General features: G+C 43.8%; 1 long non-coding RNA gene across 1 annotated transcript; it reads left to right on the top strand.

The window, feature by feature from the left end:
* The first annotated feature begins 580 nt into the window (after positions 1-580).
* On the top strand, positions 581-13,852 carry LOC308471253. Its single transcript, XR_013982844.1, has 3 exons — positions 581-1,107; positions 2,545-2,677; positions 12,656-13,852. It is a non-coding gene; the product is annotated as an uncharacterized lncRNA (long non-coding RNA).
* Positions 13,853-15,510: the final 1,658 nt, after the last annotated feature.

Raw genomic sequence — 15,510 nt, 5'->3', positions numbered from 1 at the left:
TTAGCATGGTTTTTAAAGAAATAAAAATAGTCTTATACACGGAAAAGTACGGTAACTATTTATCCAAGGAAACAAAAATACAGCTCAGGCATAGTGGTCCCAGCAACCCTTCCCGGTAGGTTTTGCCCCGAAGACACAGTTGTGTCTTCCCACCCCTCTCTAAGGCTCATCCTCTTCAGGGTCCTCCCCCCCCCGGTCTCAAACTCTGTCTGCACACAACTAATCTCTGTTCTGCTCTTTTCATTTCTCTGTGTGTTCTCAGAGACCAGGGGAGAGGGGAGTTGGTCACAGCAGGACAGGGAGACTCCCTGGATTCTTCAGCAACCTCTTGACCCCACTCCTCTCCAGCCTCTGCTTCAGCCTCAGAGTCTGAACTTCACTCTGTCCCAGACTCTTCCTGCTCACTAAACCCTGTTGCCCTCAGTTGCACAGCGTGGGATGGGGCACAGGGGATGTGTGTCACCCTGGGTGCATAATTGTTAGGGGTACAAAATTTCAACACTCAGTGCTGCCTCAATACAGCTGCACGCTTCTGTGCTCTGTTGAAAATGGCTTTTCCTTGTGAACCAGGAAGTGACATCTCCAGACAATGGAACAAATCTTCCTTTCTTATCTCTGCAGCTGCGATCTCTTAGGTGACATGGATACCGTTAGGCAGTTGACTGTGCATGCGTACTCCACCTGTTTCCCTCCCTTCCACCCCACCTCCTCCACACAGCCCTGGGCACTGGCAACCCACGCTATGCCACTGGTTGCCTCTCCAGCTTCCAACACCTCAACCCCCCAGTCTTCTCCCTCTGACCACTAATCGTAGTCCCACCACCACTCCCCTGGCTCCGAGCCTTCTTCCCTTGGGGGTTCCCCGGCTCATGCCTCCTACCACTCCTTGGCATCCAACCAGTCTGTGACACTTACTTTTTCTCTACTCTTTCCTGGCAAAGCCTGCTCTTTAAAGCTCAGTCGAAGCAAGCTTCCATTCGCACAGAATCTGAATTGATGTTTGCTCCCATTGGGCAAGAAGTGCAGATTTTCTGGGGCAAATAACCCCAACTGCTTAGACATGGAGCTTTTAAGCACAGAGCTGTGCCTGGAAAGAGCAGAGCAAGAGTAAGTATGGATAAGCCCTTACGGATCTCTGGTGAAGGGATGGGGAATTATATGGAGAGTAGCAGAAAGTTAATTGGGTTTTGAGACTTGTCCAAGTTCCAGTTGGTCCATTCTCTTTGTTTAAATGTTGTTTTGAAGGATTTTAGTACAGTGAGACCGCATAATAATAATAAAAAAGGAATGGCTCCTTACAGATACTATTAAAAACTTACCAAGATAAAAACGATCTTGTATATTTATATCTCATCTTCAGTTTTTCCAAAAAATACAAAGGAGCTGCCAAAGAGGCCAACCGTGATGGTCATTATTCTTCCTTGTCGTATAAGAGCACAATAGGTCATTTTATTAATAAAAGAAGCATCCAGATTTCAGCCAGCTATTCCAGTCAACAAGAAGTGTGCTTCGTTCTCCATTTTTATTTTATTTTATTTTGTAACTGCAGTACTGGCTGTTGTATGAGGACATCATACCAAGGAATGGCACTTTTTGTCCACATAGGTTTAAATAAAAATAAAACTAGAGTAATTGCTTCTGGTAGCTAAAGAGGCTGAATCCAATTATTAACTGGATCTTTTCACCAGTAAGGTGAGACTTTGACGTGGTGCCGCCAAATATGGAAGAAATAGCATTATCGGTGTTATACCTCCAGCAAATCCTAGGAGACCAACCCATTTTGGAAGTCTAGCAAATGCCTGATACCACAGATGCATAATACTGATGTATAAGCCTTTCTGAAAGTTTTCTTTTAAGCTGACATGCATTGAAATATCTGATCCTTGTTTACATAAATAAGAACATTCTTCACTATGAATGGATCTGCTTAGAACTCTCTCCCATCTTTTGCTAGCTTTGTCTTTCCCTAATTTCAAGTTCCAAAGAATATATATATATGAGTATTCTTTTAATGGCTGGAGGAGACTCTTGAGAGTCCCATGGACTGCAAGAAGATCAAACCTCTCCATTCTGAAGGAAATCAGCCCTGAGTGCTCACTGGAAGGACAGATCCTGAAGCTGAGGCTCCAGTACTTTGGCCACCTCATGAGAAGAGAAGACTCCCTGGAAAAGACCCTGATGTTGGGAAAGATGGAGGGCACAAGGAGAAGGGGACGACAGAGGACGAGATGGCTGGACAGTGTTCTCGAAGCTACCAGCATGAGTTTGACCAAACTGCGGGAGGCAGTGGAAGGCAGGAGTGCCTGGCATGCTCTGGTCCAGGGGGTCACGAAGAGTCGGACACGATTAAACAACAAAATCCCTTTAGAGTCTGTTAAAAAAAAAGAAAGCATTTTTTGGATCACTCTTGATTAATGCAAAAAATAGTAAACAAATATTATAAAAGACTGTAGCTATAATATTGTAAAACTGGAGGGCCTTTAATGTGATAATACTTAACATTTGTATGGTAGTACAGATGTTACTTCTTGTGTCTTGCTGCAGTCATTAAAACAACCCTGTAAGTCCATTTATTACAGACGGAAGCCCTGAGGTTGAAAGTGAGCCGCTTGCCTGATATCATCTTGTACTGGTGAAATTTGACCTGTGGACTTTCAGAGATACAGCTCATTTTCAGGTATTACACCCAGTCTCGTTTTATCTTGTTAAGCCTAGAGAACGGAAGTGTGAATATACGTCCTTCATATGTGTGTTTGCCAGACTTTCTTTTCTCAAACTCTTTTTTGGTCTGCTGCAATGCAGATGGAGGGGAGCTGGTTGAGTTAGGACTCATCTACCCTGGTGAGTTAAAACATTATAAAGGTGTTATAAACATGCGGCACCAGAGGGCGCTATAGAGCAGCGATCCATCATCAATGTAAAAGTGCCTTGAGAGCCATATAACTTTTTGAAAAGCGTTTTTACAATCGGTGTAGATCCAGCCTTACTCCTTAGTCCTTACTCCTCATCCGAGGAGTCGAAGAGGCAACTGGCCAATCGGTGGCCAGAGGTAGAAAAAGTATTTGATCTCTTCTTTCTTCTGAATCTAAAGCCACATCCTAAAACAGAATGTTGATGAAGTTGTGGCTTATGTATGATAAAATTTTAAAATGGAGTTTTTGAGTGAAATCTGCAGAAAAGCCTTACAAAATGCAGTGCGATGAGGGATTTCTTTTCAATGCAAATGTAAGCTTTAGAGAAAGGATTTTGCTTAGGGCAAGCAGGGAAGTTAAGGCTTAATTAGCTCTTCACAAAATACTTCAATGGGTTTAGCACCAAACTGGCACAGTAAATATACCTTATTCCTAAAAAAAAAAGTTTGTCCCTAAACTAAAAGTAAGAACTTCAACATTATTAAAATGATTAGCTATCATAATGGGAACCAATTTATAATCAAAAATACTGGCTCCATTGGAAGAGAGGACAGTGTAATTCTCTTGCTGATTCCTGGAGTCCCTAACATCACAGATTTGAAATAATACGGAAATAAAAATAACAGAAAATTGTATCTGGTCTCCGTGGAAGGAGGAGAAGGAGTCATTTGCATCTAGGTTCATCAATTGTACCACAAAGTTATTTTCATATCCGGCATGAGCATTCCGAATTCCCAGTAGGATTATGACTCAGTTGGGATTTTTGCCCTCCGGTTCATCTATCATTTATTCCAACTGTTTGCAGCTGTCCTGAGAGTAATATTTGGATGGGTAGTAAATTGATTTTTTAAAAATAATATTTTTTCTTAGTTTTCAATTACAGTCCAATAATAGCCTCATTATAACAATACAAATTTATAGTACTATTATTAATAGCAATTGTTCAAATATTGAATTACATAATTTAGATAATGTGGCCCCCTGGATAGTACAGTGGTACCTCGGGTTAAGTACCGTATTTTTCACTCTATAAGACGCACCAGCCCACAAGACGCACCTAGTTTTTGGAGGAGGAAAGCAAGAAATTTATTTTTCTGAATATCAGAAGCCAGAACAGCAAGAGGGATTGCTGCGCAGTGAAAGCAGCAATCCCTTTTGCTTTCTGGCTTCTGGGATAGCTGCGCAGCCTGCATTCCCTCCACAAGACGCACACACATTTACCATTACTTTTTAGGAGGGAAAAAGTGAGTCTTATAGAGCAAAAAATATGGTACTTAATTCGTTCCGGAGGTCTGTTCTTAACCTGAAACTGTTCTTAACCTGAAGCACCACTTTAGCTAATGGGGCCTCCTGCTGCTGCCGTGCCGCCGGAGCATGATTTCTGTTCTCATCCTGAAGCAAAGTTCTTAACCTGAGGTAATATTTCTGGGTTAGCAGAGTCTGTAACCTGAAGCGTATGTAACCTGAAGCGTATGTAACCCGAGGTACCACTGTAAATTGATTTAAGGGGAAAGCTAGAGCGACTGGGGGCTTGTTTGTTAATGGGTATTTGTTAACAGGAATTTAAAAGCACAGTTTTCACTACTGGAATATGGTGGTTGCTCCTCTTTGTTCACTGAAGTGACTTGTGGTCAACGGCATTCTTGTAAACACTGCATTCTCATACATGCCTGAAGATATGAGGCTACATTTCTCCAGGGAAACGTATGCGTCTATAATATCAACAAGTTCAGCCCCTGCCGGGCAACTTGCCAAGGAACTGATGATGATGGAGAGGTGGGGCGTTTCTGTGTCCCATCGAGAAGATCGCAACGTGCCTCATTCATTGGAGAATGAGTCAGCAGAAATAACCTCTCTAATTAATAGATGTTTGGAATTGCATGATAGCCGTACTATTAAAAAGAAGAAGTAGTTGTCTTTCATCTTGTTCCAAGAAGATATTGTAAAGATGCCAGCTATAGCAAGATGACATCGGGTTGTTGTATAACCATGTATCCCAAATCCAGAAAGGATTTATGCTTATATAGAGCTTTGAATGCTTTGCCCAACATGTTCCACATATGAGCCTCCTCATTGCCAAAAAAGAAAAACTAAAGAAAAGGCTGGATTAACTGCAAAGCCTACGATCCAGATTGCAGGGTGCATAGCTCTGAACGCTGCATGGACAGCACTGGAGACAGCCTCGAAACAAGAAATGGCATGAACCAGCTAAGGCATATGCTTTCTCCCCTTGAAGGAAATCTCAAATCCAATTGCTTTCAGATCCAATTAGCATGGCCGACGTAAGGTTCAGCAGCCACTCCAGTTGGCTTCTGTGTTTTTGTACAAAGAAATCTAAAAATATTTCCACGGCCGTGCTTAAAACGAAATGGGCTTTTAGAACAATTTTTAATTGTTTGAAACAAAGACAGAAACAGCCACTGTGCTGCTTAGTGCTAGGAGCTGCCCTACTGGAAGCATTTTCTAAGAGACCCCCGTTCTGCACGACACATTAAAAGCAGTATTATGGCTTCCCCCATAAAATGACTTTAGTCAACTTCCGATAACTCATAAACTCTTATTTGATTCCCAAAGCCCCCATCTAGCAAACTATCTCAAAGTTCTACATAATGCTAAACACCGATGGGCATTTTCCAGGGCCCGCTTTAACGCTCTCCCTTCAGCTTTTCTAGAGGGAAGATACAACAAAATACCGATTGAACAAAGATTATGTCCCTGTAACAGCAACGAAATTGAAACCATCGGGCATGTCATCTTATATTGCCCATTATATCGAGACTCAAGAAAAGAGCTGATCGAGCCGATTCTGAGGAAAATACCTCGTAGCACAGACGACACCTATATCAGACACCTCTTAGCTGACAAAGACCCCGAAATCAACAGGCCTGTGGCGAAGTACTGTTACATTGCAACAAGAATAAGATGAGCAATGATGACAGCAACGGAGTTCAAATTGTAAACATCGAAGGAACGATAATAAACAGTAGTGACATTTGAATTGAATCCTTAAAACCTTAAAAGTTGAAACCTGGTCATAAACATAAGTACCAATTTTGTGATTTGGCCATATCTCCACTGTTATCTGTAGTACAATAGTACTTATATTGCCATATTTTACTTTATAAACTGCTTGCTGGTCATTGACCGTATTAAAGATATTTGATTTGATTTTGATGGCTTCCCCCAAAGAATCCTGGGAACTGCCGTTTGTTAAGGCTGCTGAGAATCATTAGGTGGCCCCTATTTCCTTCAGTGACCTACAATTCCCAGAGTTCTCTGTGAAGAGGATTTGGTTGTTAAATCACTCTGGGAACTGCAGCACTGGGAGTGGAAGAGGTGGTCTGCAAACAACTCTCAGCATCCTTAACCAACTACAGCTCCCAGAATTCTTTGGGGGAAAGTTTTGACTGTTTTAATTGTCATGATACTGTTCCAGAGCCGTCTTTCCCATTGGTCTTAGTGGTTCGTTGCGCCAGGGCGCCGGCCTCTCAGGGGCGCCCTGGTGAGTGGGGGAGCTGCATGGCTTTGCCGGCAGCCTCCCCTTTCCCTGCATGCCGGTCAGCTGCGCCCCGCCAACTATATGGCTGGCGGGCGTGCAGCTTCTTTCCGAAGCCTCCGCAGGAGAAGAGCAATCCCTGCAGAGGCTTAGGCCTCGGCCCAGTATACCTGAAGGAGCGTCTCCACCTCCATCCTTCTGCCCGGACACTGAGGTCCAGCGCCGAGGGCCTTCTGGCGGTTCCCTCGCTGCGAGAAGCCAAATTACAGGGAACCGGGCAGAGGGCCTTCTTGGTAGTGGCACCCGCCCTGTGGAATGCCCTCCCACCAGATGTCAAAGAGAAAAATAACTACAGTGGTGCCTCGCAAGACGAAATTAATTCGTTCCGCGAGTTTTGTCGTCTTGCGATTTTTTTCGTCTTGCGAAGCACGGTGTCGGGAAAGTTTTGGAAAAGCTTCAAAAATACCAAAGTCTTTAAAAACCTCAAAAAAGGCTACCACACCGCGTTCTATGAGTTGCTCCTCGAAGTCAAGTCGCAACTGTATTAACGGTGTTAAGAAAAAGGAAACAAACTTGCAAGACGTTTCCGTCTTGCGAAGCAAGCCCATCGGGAAAATCGTCTTGCGAAGCAGCTCAAAAAACAAAAAACCCTTTCGTCTAGCGAGTTTTTTGTCTTGCGAGGCATTCGTCTTGCGAGGTACCACTGTACCAAACTTTTAGATGACATCTAAAGGCAGCCCTGTTTAGGGAAGCTTTTAATGTTTAGTAGGTTATTGTATTTTAGTGTTTTTTTGGAAGCCTCCCAGAGTGGCTGGGGGGACCCAGCCAGATGGGCAGGGTATAAATAATAAATTATTATTATTATTATTATTATTATTATTATTATTGGAAGGAAGCAGCACGTAGCTTCCCTCCCAAGCCTCTGCATCTGCTAAAGATGGCCCTGCTCCCAATCATTGTCCTCCTCCTGCTTCCTGGCAAAAGGCGGCGTGCAGCCTTCCCAGGCTGCCTTTTCGGGTGCCCCGATGCCGGAGAGCATGTCTGCCAGCATGTTTTCCTGCTTGATCGCCGCCACCATGCCGGGGATCGGGGCGGTGGGGTAGGCAGAGGACATTTTCCACCGCCCCATCTCTCTTGTTTTGGAGTTGCTGGGGGGTGGGGTGCTGGAGGGACCTTTGTACCATGGCGCCGGATATGCTTAAGGCGGCCTTGGACTGTTCTAATAGGTAAAGGTAAAGGAGCCCTGGATGGTTAAGTCCAGTCAAAGGCGACTATGGGGTGCGGCACTCATCTCGCTTTCAAGCCGAGGGAGCCGGCGTTTGTCCGCAGACAGTTTTCCGGGTCATGTGGCCAGCACTACTAAACTGCTACTGGTGCACGGAGGACCGTGACGAGTGCCAGAGCGCACAGAAACACCGTTTACCTTCCTGCCACAGAGGTACCTATTTATCTGCTTGCACTGGCATGCTTTTAAACTGCTAGGTTGGCAGGAGCTTGGTGCAGACGGGGCCTGAGAGACGTTTGAAACGACCCTTTTTCTTAAGGCAGTAAGTTCTGCCTTCTTCCACTGGGGTGGATTTTCAGACAAAAACTTCCCCAAAGCAAAGATCCTCTTGTGCAGGACAAAAATGGTTTGGAGTCAAAACTTTCTGTTCTTTTGGTAGGTTTAGCAAACTGATTTTCTGGCTGCAGTTGCCACAAACGCACAGTGGACTCCCAGTTCAAAAACCTATATATATATATCTGCAGCATGAGACACACAGCTATTCCCGGATCTAGAGGACAAAAGTTGGACTTAACTAGGGGATATGGCTGATGTTCCTGGCCAGAAACATCTCGCTGGCATATACAGCTATTGTATCCTCCTTAGAAACAATCATAAAAGCAGGGCTGTGCATTTGAGTGTGTGGGTGTGAGATATAAATCATACTGTCCTCAACATGGCTGATCTGGCAACTGATCTGTATGTATGAGGCTTTGTACTGACATTCATTTCTTGCAAATGTTTGGCTTGGGCTGGCTGAAACCAGGGAGCAAAGCAAAGCGCACCATGATCGACATGCCATCAATGGTTTCACCTTCCATTTTCTGATCCTCCTAGTTTATTTGAACTAACACCTGGTACCCTTCACACCTTGCTTGCAGGTATTCAATGTGTTTGGTCATAACACAGGTCATCTGCAAAAATCAGCGCCGTTCCTGGAGAAAGCATGTGCCCAGAATCCCTTTTTCCTTGAAGGAGTTATCTAATGGGCTTTGATTTTGTAGATATGGAGGATTGTTTCAAACGTTTCTTGTGCCTGCACTCAAGAGAAACAGAATATACTGCATTTTTCACTCCCTAAGGCGCACCTGACCATAAGGCACACCTAGTTTTTTGGGGGGAAATCAAGAAAAAAATATTATTTCCCCCCCAGCCCCAAAGAGCAAAGCCAGCGGGGTCCTGCTTGCTGTCCTGGCTTCCTCTTTAGCCGCGCACAACCTCTTCGGCCGGGTACACAACTTGCACACAGATGCAGTGTATACGGCCATTTAAACTCTGGATTTCATGCACAAAGATGGAAAAGTACTGAAATACCAGCTAAAGAAGAATGGCAAGGAGAACTGATGGAAAACGCTGAAATGGCAAAACTAACGGAAAGACTTCGAGATAAAGACAACAGAGATTTTAAGAAGGATTGGGAACCATTTATGTTATATTTACAGAATCAACATAAAGAAGTGGTCTCACTTGCAGGGTTTGATTAAACACTTGCAATTCACAGAATAAATGTAGAAATAGAAACAGGATGTCAAAATGATAAGAGAAGAATAATTATTATTTTAAAAACTATAAAGAATAAGAATTAACCAATAAGCAGGGAGAGATAATATGCCAAAAAACCAGAAAAGGGAGTTGAGGGAAGTCACTGGGGTTGGGGTTGAGGATTTATAATGTATTTTGTTTTTGAAATATTGATTGTGATGATGATAAAATTGTAAAATTCAATACAAATCATTTTTAAAAAATAAAATAAACTCTGGATTTCATGGGCTTACAGGGAGCTCTTTAGATGGTAGACAAGCCAGCCCAGCTGCGTTTGCGAGTCTTCCTGCTTATTCTGCTGTGTGAGGTGCATCAAACTCCTGCCCCCTCAATACACCATTGCATGTCTGGTGGGTGCAAATTGCCGGATCAGTGTGAGCATTGCTGTCCTGGCTTACTGTTCCTTTTCATTTCCTGGCTCCAGATTGCTCATGTTCCCAGTTGTGTGTCATGCAGCCAGGCCAGGAGCACGGAAAGTTGGTCCCTAATGAAGTGCACAGCCCAATGCTTTGTCTTCCAAGCAATTTCTGCATCGGACATCCAACTGGCCCAGATGTGTCGCAGCGCAAACGATGCATGTTGGCTGTACACCTCTGCCCACCAGCGCTCAGCCAATGGGAGGAGAGGAGAAGTGAAGCAGAAGATTTCTGGCATGCCATGATGGTGACAAAAGTGTTCTGAAGCAGTGTGCAGAGAATGTTTTCATTAGATGGTTTCAGAACTGTGTAGGAAGTAAGTAAGTACCGTATTTTTCGCTCTATAAGACGCACCAGACCATAAGACACACCTAGTTTTTGGAGGAGGAAAACAAGAAAATAAATATTCTGAATCTCAGAAGCCTCAGAATCCCTCTTGCTGTTCTAGCTTCTGGGATAGCTGCGCAGCCTGCATTCGCTCTATAAGACGCACACACATTTCCCCTTACTTTTTAGGAGGGAAAAAGTGAGTCTTATAGAGCAAAAAATACGGTAAATAAATTTTTATTTATACCCCACTCTCCCCGGCCAAGACCGGGCTCAGAGTGGCTAACATCAAATATCAAATACATTGAAACACAATCAAAACAATTGATTAAAATACATCTTAAAAATTAGAATCAGGATAAAATGAAATGATTGCCCACGAATTACAACCATAGAGTCAGGAACCTCAAGTATTCATCAAGGCCAGATATCCATGTTGGTCCCACATGAGCCGATAAAGGGCCAACGAGGTAACTTACAGGGTCCCCTGGAGGGTCAAACTGGGCCCAGACTGAAGGGAAGGAACAGAATCCAGGAAGTGGTGGTGATGTGTGTGTGCGTCTGCATTTAAATCTTTTTGGATCAAGGGTATCTCTTTCGAAACCGACCCAGGGGGTTGGGAAAGGTGGGTAAATGTGGGCACCTCAACTCCCCTACCTTCTTCCCAGAGCATCTGAAGTTCCCTTTGATGAACGCAGATGCATCTGCCTGATATTACCTCATCTACTACTTTCACCAGCTGTAGTCTTTGACACAATAGCTCACTTTTATGTGGTGGAGAAGTATGTTAATGAAAGGCTTTCTGCTGCTCAGCCTGAAATGATAAAAGGGGAGGGGGAGAGAGAGAATAAATGAGAGGGATTTCTTGCCCAAGAAACATATTTTACATATTAAAATGTGCCTCTGATCTCAGAATAAGTATTTGTTGCCAAAGCCAGCTCCAAAGGAGTCTTGAATCAGCCTCACGTTGATATGCTGCAAGTGACTCAAAAAATCATGCAACTCATTTAAGCGATATTGCTTTAAGTAAGGTTAGCTTGAGAAAGGTTGAAACCAGAAGCAGATTCACATGGAGCTGATTCTGAAAAGGGATTTGCAAACGTTAACAAGCCTTCTTTTAGTGGGGAGAAGAGCCTTTAGAATACGATCTCAGTAGATGCAGGTAGGGCTAAGGCTGCAGCCTGGTTTTCTAAGGTAGTTATGAAACACAACCTGTATAATCCCAAATGACTTCAAATTTGATTTCTCTTTGCTTTCAAAGTGATTGGAAAAATGGCCGCTAAAACTTTATTTGTGTTGGAACTTGAAAACAGGTTGGTTTGTTTGTTCAAACACTATTAAGTTAGGACAAAGCATTTTCGAAAGCCCCCAAACCACACTTCAAGTGAAGATCAGGCAAATCTATGAATGTTGGGAAAGTAGGAAGCTGGGTTGATCAAATTCTCAAGAGGCTCCTAATCCTTTAATTGATTGAGGCTAGAAATGGAATACACCCAGTAGTTCCCTGTGCTTGTTATACATTTCTAAGGCATCTGAATCTGCCCATTCTCAGGGACAGGTAAAGGTAAGACGACTATGGGGTTGCGGTGCTCATCTTGCTTTCAGGCCAAGGGAGCCGGCGTTTGTCCATAGACAGCTTTCCAGGTCATGTGGCCAGCATGACTAAACTGCTTCTGGCGCAACGGAACACCACGATGGAAGCCACAGCGCACAGAAACACCATTTACCATTTACCTCAGGGACAGGATACTGGGTTGGGTGGGCCTTTGAAGTGATGCAAATTTAACAAGAGCCTTACGACAGCAGGCTATAACCTCCTCCAGACCAGCATCTTGTTCTTGCAGTAGCCAGTCAGATGCCTATGGAAAGCTCACAAGCAGATCCTGAGGGCAACATCTCAACTGTGGTTTCCAGCAACTAGTATTCAGAGGCTTACCATTGATTCTGAAGGTAGTGCATAGCCATTCTGACAAACAGCCATTGCTGGCTTTATCCACCATGAATTTGTCTAAACTCTTTTCACGTTCCTGGCCATCGCTACACCTTGTCGGTCAGGGATTGGACTCAAGAGGGCGAGATGGATGAGGAATGGTGGAGATCACCCCCCCATCTCCTGACGCTGCAGGAGAAGAAGAATGCAGCATTGATTAACAGCAGGGGTTTGAGGGGTTATTATTATTATTAATAATAGTAATAGTAATAATAATAATAATAATAATAATAATAATAATAATAATAATACTAATTTATTTGTACCCCGCCCATCTGGCTGGGTTTCCCCAGCCACTCTGGGCGGCTCCCAACAAAGATTAAAAATACATTAAAATGTCACACATTCAAAACTTCCCTGAACAGGGCTGCCTTCAGATGTCTTGTAAATGTCAGGTAGTTGTTTATCTCTTTGACATCTGATGGGAGGGCGTTCCACAGGGCGGGTGCCACCACCGAGAAGGCCCTCTGCCTGGTTCCCTGTAACTTTGCTTCTCACAGTGAGGGAACTGCCAGAAGGCCCTCGGAGCTGGACCTCAGCATCCGGGCAGACGCTCCTTCAGGTATACTGGGCTGAGGCCGTTTAGGTTTGAGGAAAGTCACAGCTCAGAGACAGATGAGCAGCAGAGTTGGGAAGAGGGGAGACAGAGGCAGGGCAGTCAACTGATACGTTGTCACTGGAGAGTATTTCTGATTCCCCTTCTCCCAGCACTCGGCTTTCATAAAGAGTGCAGGAACAACGGAATCAGAGACTTGGGGCCACAAGCAGCCACCATAAAGGGAGATGCTGTTGCTAGGAAGGGAGGAGGAGGAGGAGCCCAGTTTGGAGCAACACCATTGTTAATTCTTGTTGTGTTCTTTTGTCTCTCACTATTAAGATTGAATAAAACTCATTAAAAAGGACTCTGCCTTGTTTTCTCTGCTCTTGCTGCAACCGGGAGAGGAATAGCTTTTCCGAAGCCTTGACAGAGCCTTGACAGTGTCGTAGGGAATTTCATAAGTTTAACTATGTACTATGCACAGAGAAGCTGCTTTTGTAGCACAAAAAGAACTTCTATGAAATGAGAGCCAAACCCACACTAGGGCAGATGAAAAGGATGTCTAGCTGTGAATAAGACCACAGTGCTCCAAGTATTTACCAGAGTATCAGTGCAATTCTGTGCAAGTTTACTCAGATGTATATCTCATTGCCCAAAAGGTTTACTCCCAAGTAAATGTGCACAGGATTGCAGCTTAAGGCTGGGTCTTACCCCCAGCCATCAACACATCTGTAGGCTAGATCCCATAACAATATTTTTCAAGGCTATTGGTATAGTGCATTGGAGTTAATTGAATAACACAGAAGTCAGCTGACATGCATCACATGATTGTTTCATTGGCCAGCACCACTTGGAGCTGTTAGTTTGTTTTGTTGGTACAAAGCTGTGTTTTGAATGCTGAGGCAAACGTCCCATTCTCTTCTCACCAAAGTGTTCTTCCCATCACTGCAGCTGCTCATTTTTGCACCTCTTTCAATAAGGTCTTCCTGAATCCTGTGGCAAAAAATGAAGCTGCCATATGTTTCCAAACACAGAGCACGAATCAAAGACTTTGCAAATATAATGAGGGGCGGTGTGGGGGGAAAAAAAAGTTCAAATCAAGGACACCAGTGACAATGAGAGATTCTTGCCAGATTTGAATTATTGCCCAAACTAACAACATTCTGATACATTGCAATACTCTAATTGTTATTCTTGTGTGGTCCATTTAACCTTAATTGTATTATTTAATTTTCCAAAAGCGGATAGACTAAACAACACCGTGGAGATAACACGCTGAGTCATGATCTCCCACTTGCCTCTTTTTAACAAAGGTTTTTATGTGTAATGCTTTGTAGCCCAATGGATCATTAAAAGCCATTTTTTGACTCTCGCCATCATTTACATGCAATGTTAGCTCTGTCTGCATGCTTTTATGCTTCCAATCAGGCATCTCTGATGGTCAGGTAAGGATTTTATGTAATTTACAGCAGTGGCTGCAACAAAATCCCTGATCCTACTCTATTCTTGCTTAAGGAAGAGCAGTCCAAGTTAGATAAGCTTCTAGAAAAGACCGTTAATACCTCCTCCATGTCCCATGGAAGTGACCTGAAAGAAAGAACAAGGGTTGTTGGATTAAAATGAGAACTCTAGAAGTATCCAGTGATACAATACCCATCCATATCACTATCTTGGAAAATTCTAGGCTCATGTCAAAGTCATGTTTCAGTCTGTCATCTTGATTCAAAACAGTACCTGCTGTCTAAATGTCAACAAAGACTCTCACCTCCATCTCAGGAACCCTCATGCTGAATTTGGCAATGATATAGTAAGAGGTCAAAAATGGACAAAGCCATCCCAAATGATGTTTTGGTCTGGTAACTTGCTTTAAAATGGCTCCTGGCATCCCGATGGGGACAAAGTCTGCTGATCCCCACCTTGAGAACCCTTATGTCAAGTTGTTGTTGTTGTTGTTATTACGCGCAGGTTGTGATTCGCCTCTTCTGCACATGTGCGTGATGTCATTTTGCGGTTCTGCGCATGCGCGAGTGGCGAAACCAGGAAGTAATCCTTTCTGGTACTTCCGGGTCACTGCGGGATGTAACCTGAAAGAACGTAACATGAAGCGAACGTAACATGAGGTATGACTGTACCGCCCTATAACCAAAGGTCTCAGGGTGGTACATATAAAATATAAAATACATAAAGTCAAAACAAAACCAACAACCCAATAAAACCCCCCCAAAAGAGCCAGCATTTTTAAACAGTATAGGATGTAGATCGAGTCAGGCAAAGGCCTGGTTGAAAAGGAATGTTTTTGCCTGGTGCCTAAAGGTATATAGTGAAGGCGCCAGGTGAACTTCCCTGGGGGGAGCATTCCACAGACGGGAAGCCACTGCAGAGAAGGTCCGTTCTCATGTTGCCACCCTCATGTTTGGTGCAGATGTCTTGAGAGGAGGCCAAACCTATGTCAAAAAAGGGTGAGGTCATGCCAAAGTCATACTTCAGGATGCTATCTTGACTTGAAATGGTGTCTATATCTATATCTATATCTATATCTATATCTATATCTATATCTATATCTATATCTATATCTATATAGACCCCATTCCCACTCCAGGAATCACTGTACTGAGTTTGTGACTAGGATCTTGAGAGGCAGCCAAAACTATGACCAAAATTGGTCAAAGTGACATTTAGACCCACCATCTTGATTCAAAATGGAACCCAGCAGTGGTGTAGCATGTGGGCGGCGGGGGGGGGGGAAGCATAGGGGGGGTTGTCCTGGCTGCAAAAATGTTAGGGGCGCAAAATTTCAACACCTAGTGCTGGCTCAATACAGTTGTGTACTTCCATTGCTGGACTCAGTTGAAAATGACTTCTCCATGCGAACCAGGAAGTGACCTCTCCAGACAATGGATCGACTCTTCTTTTCTTATCTCTGCAGCTGCAATCTCTCTATTCCACCCGTTTTGCTTTCCTCAGACCGCTCCATGTGACCTCGGGCGCCAGCAGCCCATGCTACGTCACTGGAACCCAGTGTGAA

Source organism: Podarcis pityusensis, assembly GCF_964106645.2.
Source record: "Podarcis pityusensis genome assembly, chromosome: 2".
NCBI lineage: Eukaryota > Metazoa > Chordata > Lepidosauria > Squamata > Lacertidae > Podarcis > Podarcis pityusensis.
Note: the sequence above shows the minus strand (reverse complement) of the source record. Positions and strands in the feature narration are given on the sequence as shown.